This window comes from Trematomus bernacchii, unplaced genomic scaffold, assembly GCF_902827165.1.
Source record: "Trematomus bernacchii unplaced genomic scaffold, fTreBer1.1, whole genome shotgun sequence".
NCBI classification, from domain to species: domain Eukaryota; kingdom Metazoa; phylum Chordata; class Actinopteri; order Perciformes; family Nototheniidae; genus Trematomus; species Trematomus bernacchii.
The window spans coordinates 5278698-5294823 of NW_022987608.1; the positions used below are offsets into that span (position 1 = coordinate 5278698).

General features: G+C 39.5%; 1 pseudogene; it reads left to right on the top strand.

Moving 5' to 3' along the window:
* The first annotated feature begins 1415 nt into the window (after nucleotides 1-1415).
* On the top strand, nucleotides 1416-15333 carry LOC117483306 (annotated as a pseudogene).
* The last annotated feature ends 793 nt before the right edge of the window (nucleotides 15334-16126 follow it).

A 16126-nucleotide genomic window follows, 5' to 3' on the forward strand; every position in this document is an offset into this window, starting at 1 on the left:
ATTACTTAGATTCTTGCTGTTTCAACATGGTTCCTTCATGTTTCTAGGTGGGGGGGAAAAGCGCCAATTTTCTTAGGATTGACACATGAATATATAAACAGTAAAAAGGAAGGAGGTGAGAAGTCTCTTCTAACTCTAACCAAGTGAAATCCGGTGCGAACTGACCGGAGCTACTTTTGCCTCCGTCAGGTCCCTCACCTCTGTCACTGTGCAGAGTTAGAAGCATGTGATCACGAGGGGCCGCAACACATCAACACAATGAACCGTAATGGGACATAATTGATTGCGTAACATTTTCATGGCCCACTGTTTGTTGTGTAGACCCCCCCTGCCTGAGAGAGGAATGTACGACCGTTGGCTCTCCTAATGAGCACAAAGGCGTTAATAACCATCTCTTTAGAGCATTATATGGTCTGTTTGCTTCTGTGATTTGTTTTCTACTCACGTCTTTCTCCCCAAGATTGGTAGACATACTGCTGTGTGAAATCAGAAACATGTGCTGTTAATTCTTTGTACCCTTCTTCCAGTGGTGGAAAAATCATTCAGATTCTTTGCTTGAGTAAAAATACTATATTTCAAGTGAAAGTACTGCATCCACAATGGTACTTAAGCAGAGTATGATTAGGATAATGTACTTAAAGTATGAGGAGTAAAAGTACTCATGGGAGAGAAAACTCAAACAATATCTAAATATTTTTGAATAAACTTCACATTTAAGAAGCTGGAACTGGAAATATAACACAATTGCTGCCTTTCTGTTAACCCACTCATATTGTGTAATCTATACCAACTAATCGTATTTAATTACATTCAAACATTTCATTTGTAAAGTAGCTATTAAATAAATCGGTAAATTAATTGTAGAGGAGTAAAAAGTACAAAAATAGCTTCCAAAATGTAGTATAGTTGAGGTATAAAGTAGTATAGAATGAAAATACTCTGGTAAAGTACCTAAGATGTGTACTTAAGTACTATTCTTGAGTAAAGGTATTCTTTGCACCACTGGTTTCTTCCATCAATGCATCAAAATGCCCGAGTTGACTTTTAAAATGTTTTAATTTCAGCAGCAAAAAACTTTGACCTCTGGCAGGAAATTGAGAAGAACTATATTTCAGAAAGGCGAGAAATCCCAAATCTAAGCCTTATTATTAAGATACATTTACATTAGTTAATTGGAGTACAGTGGAGGTGGTCGATTGCAGCTGTAATTCACGCAATATCATCTCATTTAATCCAATTGGGCTCCTATTTTGCTCAATGGATTCTTGACAGGAGATGTACTTTGCTCGGAAAGGGGCAGAGGAAAAGGAAAGAAAGAGGCCGGCCTTAGTTTAGCATTACAGACCACCCCCCACCCACCCCTCACTCCAGTCATTTAAATCCTAAAACTTGAGCATTTAGAGACAAACCTCCAGAGACTGCTGCAGAGATACAGAGAAGACCCGGTGACACTGCAATGAAAGGTAAGTTATTTATGTCCTTTTTGCAAATTGATTTTAACTGCACATTTTTTTATTTAAGACCATGCACATTTCCCAGCAGGTCCCTTTGCTTAGGTTTATTCCTATTTTCTTTAATTAATATATAAGGACACATTGCTGATTGCATTGCAGATTACCACAGTTATCATTAAATGTTAAAAAATAAATGTTTTATGGATTAAAACAGACAATTGTTTATGAACACAAAGCTCATAATGTGTCACATTTGTGTGTGTTTTCAGTTAAATATCACATTTGCAAGATTAATATAATACTTTTTTTATCACCATTATGTTTTTCCAGCAACAGACATTACACAAATGTATAGAATACAAAAAAAAACTATAAATACAAAAAAAGTACAATAAAAAAACTGAAAGAATTGAAAATATAAACGGATATATACAAACATTATTAGTAAACCATAAAAGAAAGAGAGCATTTAAAACAACATCTTGAAATTGTCTAAACTTTTGACAGGGATTTACAAAGCTGGTTGACTAGAAGCTACACTATCCAATCATATCTTGCTTACTAATAGACAAGGTTTTAAGTGAAAAGGACTCCACGTGCATGCTTATACAATCCTTCTTATCGATGTTTAGTAAAAACTACATTATTCTAATTTTGCCCACCTTGCAGCTGGAACTGTTTGCTGTCTTTAGTGCCTTGCTTCATGGCATATTGACTGTTGAAAACAACCCAACGTGCCTTTAAAGCTGCGCCATCCTCTTCTCTTTGTCCGGTTTGTAGGAGACGCTGCCAAAGCGGGCATCCCCAATGGCACCATGGCCAAAGTCCAGAAAGCCCCATCGGAGGAAAAGTTGGAGGAGCGGGGCCAGTGGGACAACAAGATCGAGTTTATTCTGTCGGTCGCCGGGTCCATCATCGGCCTGGGCAACATGTGGCGCTTCCCTTACCTCTGCTACAAGAATGGAGGAGGTTAGTGTGAAAGGAGTGGGTGAAAGCAAGTCTGTTTCCTCTGGAACTCTCCTTGACTTCATAAATTATTGTCAGCAATGGCAGGAGTTATGAATTAAATACATACAGTAGATTTGCATGTAAGATTCACTGTGCGGCAACATGCAGTATTTTTCCATGCACTTAATAAGTACATTTATGACAGTTAACATGAACTTGAAACATGTGAGAACACGTACATGCTTTGCATATTTGGGGCCCCCATGGTTCAATCTATGAACTATGTGTTTAAGTCAACCTGTACATGTTTATACAGGTGAATGTGTAAAGATGACTGTTAGACACACATACAAAATATGCTCCACGTATTACAAAGGCAAAGAACACAACATTTCAAAAACAGGAAAGGACACAATGGGTGAAAATGGGTCAATGAATGCATTTATTTTAATTGTAATGTAAATGTGAGTGTTTGAGTATCGTGTGGTCCATTAAGTGTCCTGTTTTACGAGTGCCATGGATCAGGCTTATCTACCAATCAGAGAGTCATTGTTTTCATCCCAGCAGTCAACATGTCCAATTGCCCTGGGTGATGATACTTAACCCCAATTTCGTCAATAGTCCTGTCCACTGGTATGTGATCCTTTTGTGTACAGTAATATATATACAGTCTTTGGTTAGAACATGCACAAGCCAACACACAGCATAATCTCACCTTGAGCTCTGATGAAGGAAGTCACATATATCCAGTTATCAGATTTTGGGCATGCTTGTGTAGGTGTTAAATCGGTCGATCCTCTTTTCTCCCTCCATGGGGCGGGGGGGTCAGAAGGTCAGAGACGAGTGAGGTCAGGCAGCTGGTGTTGCTCCTTGCTCTCTGGCAGCTGTCCCTGCGGAGAGGCGGAAATCTGACGACAAATATCCCCGGACACCCAACGGGGCATCAACACAAAATGCTTGAAAGAGAGTGGCAGTGTGTCAGGTCTACTGTAATAAAAGAGCATTTAAGAGGTTTTTATTTTTATTTGTAAGTCCCCCAGTACATCTTGCCAGTTACTGCATATTCTCATTGAGAGTTAGAACTTCAGATACATTCAGGCATGTATTCTTTCATGTAGCAATTCTTGTACGTGAATACTACCATCATCTACACTAGACGTCGATCAAGACATTTCCACAGTGATCCAGTGTTAACAATAGCGAGATTTTAAGTTATAAACAGGAAAATAAACAAGCTTTTTATTGGTTTTATGTAATCAGTAATAGGTAATCATGGAAAGGAAGAGAGCGGTGGAGGCCGAGTCTTTCTCCATGAATCATTATCATGTATCTTGTAACCAGTGGTGGTTCTAGACCAATTTGACTGGGGGGGCCAGGCTGGGGCCAGTTATTTTCTGAGGGGGGCACAATAAATGCAGGACGAAAAAGACGAAGACAGTATGAAGTAATTGCGCATAAGAAAACAATGCAATGCAGTTATTGGTATTTATTTCATTACACATTATTATATGCTTACCTTTAACCTTTGTGTGCTGTTTGGGTCTGTGGTCAGTGTTTACGTAAAGAAATTGTATGCAATTGAATTATTTGAACCTAATTTATTTGGGGGTGGACCTCACATCCTCTAGGGGGGGTCCGGGGGGCATGCTCCCCCGAGAAGATTTTTTTTAAATGTTGAAGTGAAATGCATCAATCATCAGTGCATCAGTCTGAGCACAAAATGAATTGATGGATACAGCTCTCAACACTCAGATGAAAGAGCTGTATACTTTTCAATAATCCAAACATCTTTAGAATATGATCACAACCAATAACAAATCATCAAACTGGTTTATTCTTATCTTATATTACCTAGTTAGCATTATTTCTTTTTATTTATGCATATTTGACTAATCACTCCCCTTTGAAACTGTTTTCTTTTTTTTACTGTCCTATAGTTAGTACACATCGGAATGATTTCTTACTTAATTTTTTACAACTATATTAAATAGATAAAGGTGTGCTCCCTCACAGAGGCTGTGTGCTCCTCCGTGGCGATGACGGCTTGCGTTAAAAAATAAAATAAACATATTTGTAAAGTGGGGGCTATTGAGGGCTTGCGAGCTACCGGTAGCTCGCGATCGACGTGTTGGAGACCCCTGCTCTAATGGGTCCAACTAGAATGACTAATATCGTTAGTTCCGCCTATTCAGGGGGGCCACAGGGGGGTCCAAAGTCAGTGTTAGGGGGGCACTGCCCCCCCCCCTAGAACCGCCCTTGCTTGTAACGTTTCCTTAAGATTTGCATATTTCCAAAGGATACTCCACATGCAGGGGACTTACGGCCCGTCCACACGGCAGCGTGCGTTGCTTCAATGGTGACGCTTCCCATTCACTTGAATGGGGTGACGTCACGCTTTGCAAACTGCATTGTGGTTCCGTCGCATCGCTTTGCCTCCGTTGCTCGCTTCGAAAGTTGAGAAAAGTTCCGTCCACATGGCAGCGTGACCTCGCTCGGCTCTGACCTCAGACCCCCCCGCCCCATGGAGGGAGAAAGAGGGTCAACCGATTTAACACCTACACAAGCATGCCCAAAATCTGATAACTGGATATATGTGACTTCCTTCATCAGAGCTCAAGGTGCAGATGATGCTGTATGTGGCTTGTGCATGTTCTAACCAAAGACTGTATATATATTACAGTACACAAAAGGATCACATACCCGTGGACAGGACTATTGACTAAATTGGGGTTAAGTATCATCACCCAGGGCAATTGGACATGTTGACTGCTGGGATGAAACAATGACTCTCTGATTGGTAGATAAGCCTGATCCATGGCGCTCGTAAAACAGGACAACTTAATGGACCACACGATACTCAAACACTGACCGTGTGGACGTACCGTGCCGGTGGGCGTGTCTGGCGCGTGACCAAACAACCAATCACATTAATCTCCCGCCCCGGACACATAAGCGCGCGGTTTGATCGGCTAGCGCTTCTACTGGCATATGATTTGATTGGCTGCCGCTTCCGTCGAAGCTTGAAAAGTTTTACTTTTCTCAACTTTTGAAGCGAGCAACGGAGGCAAAGCGACGCGACGGAACCACAATGCAGTTCGGCAAAGCCTGACGTCACCCCATTCAAAGTGAATGGGAAGCGTCTCCGTTGAAGCACGCGATGCTTCCCTGTGGACGTACCATTAGCGTGGGACAGTTTGTCCATGTTGTAGCAGAGTGACTCTAACTTTTGGATCTGCTTTCGTATTTGGATCCACATTTGTGCTGCTAAAAGAAGGCTCTGGGTTGTATTAAGATTTTAACTCTGCACACATGTCCTCTGGGTCAATGGTCGCAAAGCTTCTTGAGGCCTTCTGATTTTAAGGATGTTAACTTATCTACACCTTTATTTTAGGATTTAATTCCTGCAAAACAATTTTTCAATTAAAGGTTATCTTCATTAAGTTTTGATATTTACACGAGATATAAACTTAACGAAAAAGGTCTCAGCGGATATAAGGACCCCCAGCTAAACAACCTCAAGCTGCATTATAAAAGCACCACGTAAGAAAACTGAGAAAAAAAGTCAAAAAATAAGAAGCTTATTGAGTTTCAAGGATTGTTGAAGGTTTGGTGGTGATGTTTTGGTCAGGATAATTGTAATAATTAATTGACAAAAAAAAGTGTCTGTTTTTGTAATACTAATTTTAACCACAAGAGGCAACATCACGTTCTAAATGGGATTAAATCATTATTTGTATCCTGTTAAGCTTTCATTTAATTTACTTTAACACAAACAACATACATTGGTGGGTTAGTCAGAAATAGGAAGGCTTTTAGTATTTTTCGTACGAGGTAGTGGATGCCTTTCAGCCTCTTGTGGCCTAAACCAGTATTACAACAATTCTTATGTCACAAACACGTGACCATGAGTTTTTTTTTTCTTTTTTCAATTTAACTACAATAGATAAAAGTCATGGTGTTTGCCTGCCTTATTATCACCCACTGCATGAATGGAAAGGTTACAGCCCCCTCCTGGAAAGGCACAAGAGATAGATGTTACTCCACATACAGTACCAACAATTAGATATGTTAAAGGTGGGGTAGGTACGTTTGAGAAACCGGCTCGAGATACACTTTTTGTTATATTCCATGGAATGCTCTTACATCCCGATAGCAATGAATATCTTAAGTGCTTTGACAAAAAATCCATATAAAATGTCATCTGTGGAAGCCGCAGTACTGTAAAAAGCACGACCAATCATTTTAGCCGGCCCGGCTAAAATAACTGGATGGCCTACCTGCCTGTCAGCCTTCCATCTGTGCACAAACTTATCTCGTGCCCTCATTGGTCATGTGCGCGTTCGTGTGTGTTGGAGGAGGGGCTCTGTAAGGAAGTGGCAGATTTTCTCCGGTTGTGTATTTCAAATTCTAGCGATCTCGAGCCGGTTTCTCAAATTGTACTACTCCACCTTTAATATGGACTACAAAGCATTTTTCCTATATGGCCTCGAAAGCATTCACCAACAGAAAGCATAGCTCTAACCCAGAATCATTTCTTCTCTCTTCACTCAGGTGCATTCCTCATCCCTTACATGATCTTCCTGTTCACCTGTGGCGTTCCCGTCTTTTTCTTGGAAACGGCTCTTGGCCAGTACACCAGCCAGGGAGGCATCACCTGCTGGAGGAAAATCAGCCCGCTGTTTTGAAGGTGGGTAGATGTTTTATAACCTTAGGCAAAGGAGGAAAAACAAGAAATTATGTCAAGAAATCTTACTGATCAGTACATGCATCTCTTTGGTCAGTTCTCAATGAGGTAAGCTATAGGGGGATTTTTTTTTTTAAGCAAAGGACCACGCACACACATTATTCTTTATTTACATTGCATGCTATGTTTTCTTATTGTGCAAACAACCTTAAAGCTTTCCCCTCTGTTAGTTCAAATTCAATCTCATCTCATTTACAAACAAAAACATTATAACATATAAGTAATGAGGTCAAAATCAGGCATTTAAGAAATTGGTCTCCCATTGTAAATGAATCCTACTGTATGGCAAAAGGGGCTCAGATCCTGGCAAAGACGGTCGTGTGAAACCATAACATAATAACCTGATTGCGCAATAAGGCAATAAAGATGGAATTTTGTAGTAAGGAATGAACATTTGCTATATTATTTCTTCCTCAATATCTTCTGATATACAAAGACATCCTAGAACTAGTGTTAATGATTTGTTTTTGGGTGATTCTGGCAGGGTATTGGCTATGGCACTCAGGTGATAGTGGCTCTTTTGAACTTCTACTACATCATTGTTCTGGCCTGGGGATTTTCTACCTGTCTTTCTCTTCTCCTGGGACCTGGCTCTGGTCGTCGTGCAACAACACGTGGAACACAGGTACCCTAAGAACCGCAGAAACCATGAGAAGCTCCACTAATGTTGTCAATACATTCAAGAAAATGTCACTCTTTTCCCGCAGAAAACTGCGTGGAGTTTACGAGAAGGAACACCTCAATCAACCAAGTTATCGACCCTAACGCCACCTCTCCTGTCCTGGAGTTCTGGGAGTGAGTTTAGATTGACCTCTTGGCGATACGCTCCTACTGTGAAATTACAGCCATGCATCATCTCTGTGTTTTCCATCCTCGTCCCTGCAGGAGGAGAGCGCTGAGGATTTCCCCAGGCATTGACCAGATGGGCTCTCTGAACTGGGACCTTGGCCCTGTGTCTTTTCATCGCCTGGGTCATGTGCTACTCTGCATCTGGAAGGGGGTGAAATCCCACGGGAAAGGTCTGTGAACCCCGGTGCCCTTTTTTAATTTAGTTTGACCAGAAGACATTTCTAGGGTACTTGAAGGATGACATCTGATATTCGTTTGCATTGCTGTATGTGTGTGTCTATATAGTGGTCTACTTCACTGCGACCTTCCCCTATATTTGATGCTGATCGTGCTGTTGATCAGAGGGCTCACCCTGCCTGGTGCTTCGATCGGAATCCAGTTCTACCTTTATCCGGACCTGGGACGACTAGCAGACCCACAGGTACCAAGAAAACCACACCATTTTAGTTCTATCACCATTGCACAGAACTACAAATTCCCTTTGAGGGCCTTTGAGAAGATGCCTGTGTGTTGCGATGGCTCAGCAGATGCAGGTTCTCCCATTGTTCTCTTGCTGGGGAGCCCAGTGTCTGCTGGGTCCATCTGCTCTCCATGAAAGAGGCAGGCACTGCAGGGACTCAATGGAAGGTCAGGACATCACTGGGACTGTAAACACAAGCTTTTACTGACTCTGCTCAAGCTAACTCATTCAGAAGAGACCCTGGCTTTACTCAAAACTTTCATCTGTTTTGTTGTTATCTCTGCCTAAGCCACGGGGGATCATTGTCTTCGGTTATATGTGGTTATCTGTCTTTATGTCAACATGATAGCTTTTAATCCATTCGTAGCAAAATACAGTGTGCGTGTCATTTATTTATTTTTATTCAGTGATAGTACCACAATTAAAAAACAAAGCAATATGATGAGTAGAAATAAATAATAAAAGTACAGGCAAAATAATTCTTGACACCAATAAATACACTACATAAAATATATGTTTAAACATAAATCAGCACATTATATCTCAATATAAAATCGAATTTTGCCCTTTTTTAGATGGCCTCATTTTCAATCGGATCATGTGCAGAACAAATCCATGAACTATTTGTTTATGATTTGCTAAAGTAAGGTTCGACACAAGGTTAATAAACCCTTTTTTTGATGTTTTCCTTTTGTGTAATCTCATCCGGTGTTGTCTATTGTAAATAAATCTGAATTATTGCAGGTGGTCCTCTCTATATGTATGGGATCCTAATCAATGATTAAACAAATAACCGACTTATAATGCCAACTACCCCCCATGAATGATTATGAATTTGCACGTGAATTCCATACATCATCCTAAGTACTGTGGCTAAATATGTATACGGGTAGCAACACTTCCGTTTCAGTGTTTTTTTATTTGAAATTGTGTCTTTTGTGTAAGGTGTGGATGGATGCTGGCACCCAGATCTTCTTCTCCTACGCCATCTGTCTGGGGTCGCTGACTGCTCTGGGAAGCTACAACAAATACAACAATAACTGTTACAAGTATGTCAACAATATCTACACATTCTTGATTATATGCTTCCTTTCCACTGTCAGAACATGATTAAATTGTCAAATATGGAATCAAGTCTACATATTCACTCTTGAAATAACCCATATACTTGTTTCATCATTATACATTATCATCAAATGTATGTGTGTGAGTTTAAAGCTTAATAATAATGGAAAACAATGGTAAAATGAATATTCTAGGGTACATTTTAATATCATTCATGTGCTCTTTGTGGCAGGGATTGCCTGATGCTGTGTCTTCTGAACAGTGGCACCAAGTTTTTTGGCGGGCTTTGCGATCTTCTCCATCCTGGGTTTCATGTCCTATGAACAGAACGTTCCCATCTCAGAGGGTGGCAGAATCTGGTGAGGCTTATCCTCGCCTGCATTCAAGGCATTTACAGTAAAAATAATCTGTCTATATATCCTCCTGCTCACATCTTCTCCTGTGTGTAGGTCCTGGGCTGGCCTTCATAGCGTACCCCCGTGCTGTGAGCATGATGCCCTTCTCTCCTGTGTGGGCCGCCCTCTTCTTCATCATGATCGTGTTTCTGGGGCTTGACAGCCAGGTAGGTCATCAAATACAGTCACTGAATACAGTAAATAATAAATAATGGTAAATAATAATCAAAGCATAGTTAAAGTACCAAAAGTAAAAGCATTTGTTACGCGTAATGGCCCTGTTTTAGAATCATACCAAATGACTGTATTGTATTTATTGATGCCTTTATCACACCTGGTAAAGGTTGATCTCATTTTCATTACTTTATATACAGCTGCTGGATATCTTTACCTATAATTATATTTAACTTTTTACCTTAGACTTATGCTATTTACACCCAGGTGTATGTAGCTAACAATGCACCCGGGGAAGCGATAGGTTAATGTGGCGTTTAATTTAATAATGGGTGTATTGATTAGTTTTGGTTTTGAATGTATGTAAGGCACATCTTATCTTCAGCACTGTAGTTATCTGACGTGAACATCAAAACACAAATACTACCTGTGCTATAGTGTGAACGTTTATTAGTTGATTTATATTTTGTATTGGGTAATAATCTGAAACCGTAAAGTATCTAAAGCTTAGTCAAAAGTATAATATTGGCTTCTAAAGTATAATAAAATTAATTTACAGTACAAATACCACAAAATTGTTCTTGAGTACAGTTTGTTAATATCATTATTACATTCCATAATTGCAACCTATAAGTACTTGAACAAAGGGTCTGAATACTTCCTGTACTTCCTGCACCACTGGTGTCACTAACTGGTCTTTAACTGAGATGGCATGGACAAGTCTTTCCGTTATTCCAGCTGAAAAACAGATTTAATAATCTCCCCCCCCCCCCCCCTCTTCTCCTCCCACCTCTGCCTTCCTCCCTTCAGTTTGTTTGTGTCGAGAGCCTCGTGACGGCCGTGGTGGACATGTACCCCGCTGTGTTCAGGCGCAAAAACCGCAGGGAGCTCTTCCTGCTCTGCGTGTCCTTCGTCTCCTTCTTCATGGGCCTCGTCATGATGATGGAGGTATGGGGGTCACACACTGGGACCACACACACACACACACACACACACATAAACAATCTGCATCATAAATATATTTTTAATTATATCTTTAAGATAGGATAAGATATAATTTGTGGATGCCAATTTATGATTTTGTTCCCCTCATAGCAGCATGGCATAATGTTAAAATGAAAAACAGACATAAACATCTCAAAATAGAAAATAAAAAAAGTATATACATATTGAAAAGTGTCAAATATACACTATGAAGGGCAAAGGGCATTCCTAGTTGTTATAGTAAAGGTAGAAATACAATGATTGTTTAGGGGATAATCCAGGACAGGATGCCTTGTTCTGCTTTAAAAAGTGACAGATTACAACCTGACCTCTGCACAGCTGGAAACATGAATGCTCTGCAGAGGTGTCAACAAGTCATCATTTTGTAAGTACGAGCAAGTCAAAGGTTTTGTGCGACACCGTCTCAGGTAAGATTTAAGCATGTCTGAAGTCTCTTCGTTTTGGGCTTCAGCTTCTCAAATGTCACTCACAAACGTACAGTATACATCTCTATCCACAGTACATAGATATATCTTTATACTTTATTATGTACTCCATCCATAGTTTACATCGCCAGAAATGTTCCAGTTTTCCCTGCAATGTAGTAAACTTAATAAGCTTTTGAAGTACAAAAAAACACCTTCAAGCCGAGTTAAAACCACAACATTTTAATTTAAATTGTAAAAAAAACAAATGAATCTGAATTTAATTCCTCAGTAAAAAAAAAACGTCTTCTGTTCTAGCAATTATTTATAACTTGTTTTGTCTTAAAAAATGAATTATGGCATGCAAGTTTTCTTATATAATGGTGACTTTATATCTCTTTTTTTCTGTAGGGAGGCATGTATGTGTTCCAGCTCTTTGATTACTATGCAGCCAGTGGCATGTGCCTTCTCTTCATGGCTATCTTCGAGACCGTCTGCATCGCATGGGTCTATGGTAAGCTGCTCCAACATGCTTTATTTCCTTATTAAAACATTGAGAGAATGGGAACGATTTTATACTTATTGACATATTGTGGAGTTTCAGCTCTGAGTTAAAAGGTGAAACACGGATAGAAATGTCTTTATTTTGTTTTACCAGGTGCAGACCGCTTTTATGATAACATTGAAGACATGATTGGCTACCGACCAGGGACCTTACATCAAGTACTGTTGGCTGTTCCTCACCCCAGCCACATGCATTGTGAGTATCAACAAACAAATGACAGCAAATGAGGCCTCTTCTCTTTTCCTCCACTTTTTTCTAACAAAAAATCTCTGATCTCCACAATGAAGTATATTTGTATATAGATTAAGTATGTATTAATATAATGGAGTAACTAAAGGTTTCTTTATTGCTGCAAGTAAGACAATTTGAGTCATATTCAGCTAAGTGGATATACTTAAAGTGGACCTATTATGCTATATTGGAAAAATATATTGTAGGGCCATACCTATACAAAACATGTCTGTGAAGTTTTTTGCTTAAAATACCAAACAGATCACCCATTGTACATTGTAGCCATGCCTCATACTGCTCATACCCCTCTTTTGCAGCCCTGTTCCAAACAGGCTGATTCTGCTTTAAATTGAACGTCTGCTGCTAGCCACGCCCCTTTGTAGCGTCACACAGCTTTCCCCTGCTAGAGAGATTTCTACCCCGGGAGATCTCAGCTAAACCGTACGCTGCGGTGATTAAATGCCATGTTATGCTCCTAACCACTTCAAGCTTTATTTCTGAAACAGTATGGAGCTCAAACCTTTCTCTCTCGCAGGGTTTACCACAAGGACATTACGTTCACATATTCTCTCCAGTAGCCTACAGCGTTAGCTCCATGGTTAGCTCTGAGTGTTAGCATGCTTGCTAATGTAAACACACAGCATATTACTCCCAAAACACACTGCGCATTGTTTCTGATACAGCACATAGCTTGACATGTTCTTTCTTAAGTGTTTACCGCTAGAACAGTGCCATGTATTATATATATATATATATAACAACTTTACTCTAAGCCTCCAGCAGACATCCTGCTGAATACACAGACACACAGCTGCGACTGTATACGGGGGCGATAGGTTGGGACGTGTCACGTGTGCCGGAGACGATAGGTTGGCACGTGTCACGTCGGCCGGATGTCGCCAATGACGTAATAGGAGCGAAATTTCTGGATCTGCTTGTTAGCACCCCCCCTTTTTTTTCTTTTTGAGATGTGGGTACGGAGGAAAAGAGAGAGGGTTTTGTTTTCTGACACTTTGTGAGTTCCCTGACACACCGGGGACACATATTTATGTGTAAAAGACATCAAAAAGTGCATTTTGCATAATAGGTCCCCTTTAAGTGATATTGAACCTTTAATTATTATGATTATTACATTTGTTAATGGTTTTTTTTACGGTGTCTTAGCTGTTTTTAGCTAGAAATTGCTATTTTATTTATTTTTTATTTGTAATTATTTTTGTTGTGATGGTTTCTTATCTGTTTTAGCTATTTTTTTTAAATTACATTTATTTGATCATTTATTTAAAAAAAAATGTCCTCCTGATTGTACGTTTTTTTATTTGTTTTCCTTCACAGTTTGTGCATATATATATATTTGTAAAAATATATCAGAGATGAGCAAGGTCTATGATGAAAAAATGATGTTTCTCTTTTGCACCAATAGTAATGCTGGTCTGTTTGTCTCTTCAGGGTACCTTTGCCTTCTCTCTCATTAAATACACCCCTCTGAAGTACAACAACGTGTATGTGTACCCGTGGTGGGGCTATGCCATCGGCTGGCTGCTCGCTCTCGCCTCCATGGTCTGCATCCCGCTCTGGATGGTGTACAAGATCTGCACCACCAAAGGGACATTCAGAGAGGTATGTTTGGATAGAGATAGTAATGTAGGAGCTTTCATCTGATTTACATTACATTTGAACTTAGAGTCTCTACTGTGACATGTTTACATGCTTTATTGTTCAAAAAGCTCTTTATTTTTCTCATACTGCCTGTACCTCTTTTCACCCTCTGTTTGAAACCAGAGCCCAGTCTGCTCTGATTGGTTAGCTGACCAGCTCTGTTGTGATTGGTCACAGGTTAGAGATGTCCCGCCCCATCACGTACAATGTGTTGGAGCGCTACCCAATAGAGGCACAAGTGTTGCATAATGATGTCACTATGTTATAGAAGGGAAGGAAAGGGAAAACCCCAAAAAGCACAATAGGGCCCCTTTAAGAGAGATTTCGAATGCAGGACTCTTACTTTGAACAAGGTATTTTTACAATTTAGTATTGCAAATTTTACTCAAGTAAAATATCTAAGGTCTTTTTCCATCTTTGGACTAATAATAATAATAACTGTCCCAAATCTCTACAAAACTGGACTTGACTTAAACCCATTTCTGATGTTATAAGTGAAAAAAGGTCAAGACTGGAGCCTGTTTACAATGTTTTATCTCTCTGCAGCGCATCAAGTTGCTCATCACACCATCTGACGACTTACCCAAAACCAAGAGGGAGCAGGAGAAGTTACTGGTCATCTTTGCCCCCGAGGGAGAATCCACAACAACCCGAAATGGCTACTTCCCGGTCTCAGAGATGGACTCCAACTTATGAGCCCCCCCACAGTGATGATGTGTGTCAGACCTCATGTACTTTAATGCAAAACAGATATGGAGGACTCAGGACATTATAGGTCTACAGTGTGTCAGGGATGGCAGTTAAGGTACAAAATACAAATCATTGGATCACTTAGACATTTAAGATTGGACAAGGGCATTTTTTCAGGGACAAAATATATTTACTCTACATTAATAAATTACCATACATTGTTCCGCTCTGCTATCCACAGCTAAATAAATAAACTGATTCAAGGGCAGCCTTATTGAAACTGTAACACTGTTATTATAAAGGCATTTGAATCAATAAGAGGCGGTAAATCAACACAACGACACACAGGTTCAACGAACAGTTTAAAATGTTTTTTGACATCTGTAATGAAACAGGTTAAGCATGTATTGCCTGTTACCTTTTGATGTCCTTGTGTATCTGACATAACTTCATGGCTACTTTGCCATATTTGTATCATATGTTGTATTATCATATAAAATGAAGTGTTGGGTTTCACATGAAGAGACTGTGTAATGAAAGGATTTAATGTTAGTGAAAATTACGGCTGCATATCTGTAGGACTAACATGACATATACAAAGTAGTTTCATATTTTGTACTGTAACATAATATGACTGTACAAAGAAATGTGAATCTTGTAAGGATGTTTTTAAATAAACATGCAAAATTATTGTCTGTAATCATTTTATGGATGTCTGAGTAAAACATTAAATGTAGTCAGGGAAGGTCCCATGAAAAGAGGTATTAAATGATGAAGTATATTCATAATTTTTGGGAATAAAAGTCTGGATATCTGAGCCTCTGCTGCTTACATTTCTACCATTGTTTTTTAAATGTATCTTTCCCTCAACAAACAAATTATCATTAAATATTATGTTATTTGGAAAACATAAAACAAATCCACAGGTGCAATTAATACTAGATAACATAAACATAGAACAAGTATATGAATATAAGTTCCTTGGTGTGGTTATAGACCACAAAATCAGCTGGAAACCTCATATCACTCATGTAAAAGCAAAACTGGCTAAGACTATCGCAATATTGGGAAAAGCCAGACACATTCTGGACTACAACTCATTGTATACTCTATATAACACACTGATATTGCCATATCTGATTTACTGTGTGGCGATTTGGGGAAACACGTACAAAACCAACCTACAGCCGTTATGCACATTACAAAATAATAATGTTGGATATCTTGAACACACTGATGTATTATTTTTGAAGTCACACATATTGAAGTTCACTGATCTGGTTCAATTTAAAACGGCACAAATCATGTACAGAGCAAGACATAATCTACTTCCTAGGAAATTAAAAACACTGTTCATAGACAGAGAGGGTGGGTATAATTTGAGAGGAAATCTACATTTGAAACAACTCAAGGTCAGAACAACTGAGAAGTATGAGTATAACAATCTGTGGGGTGATTTTATGGAGCAGGAGTTAAAACAAAG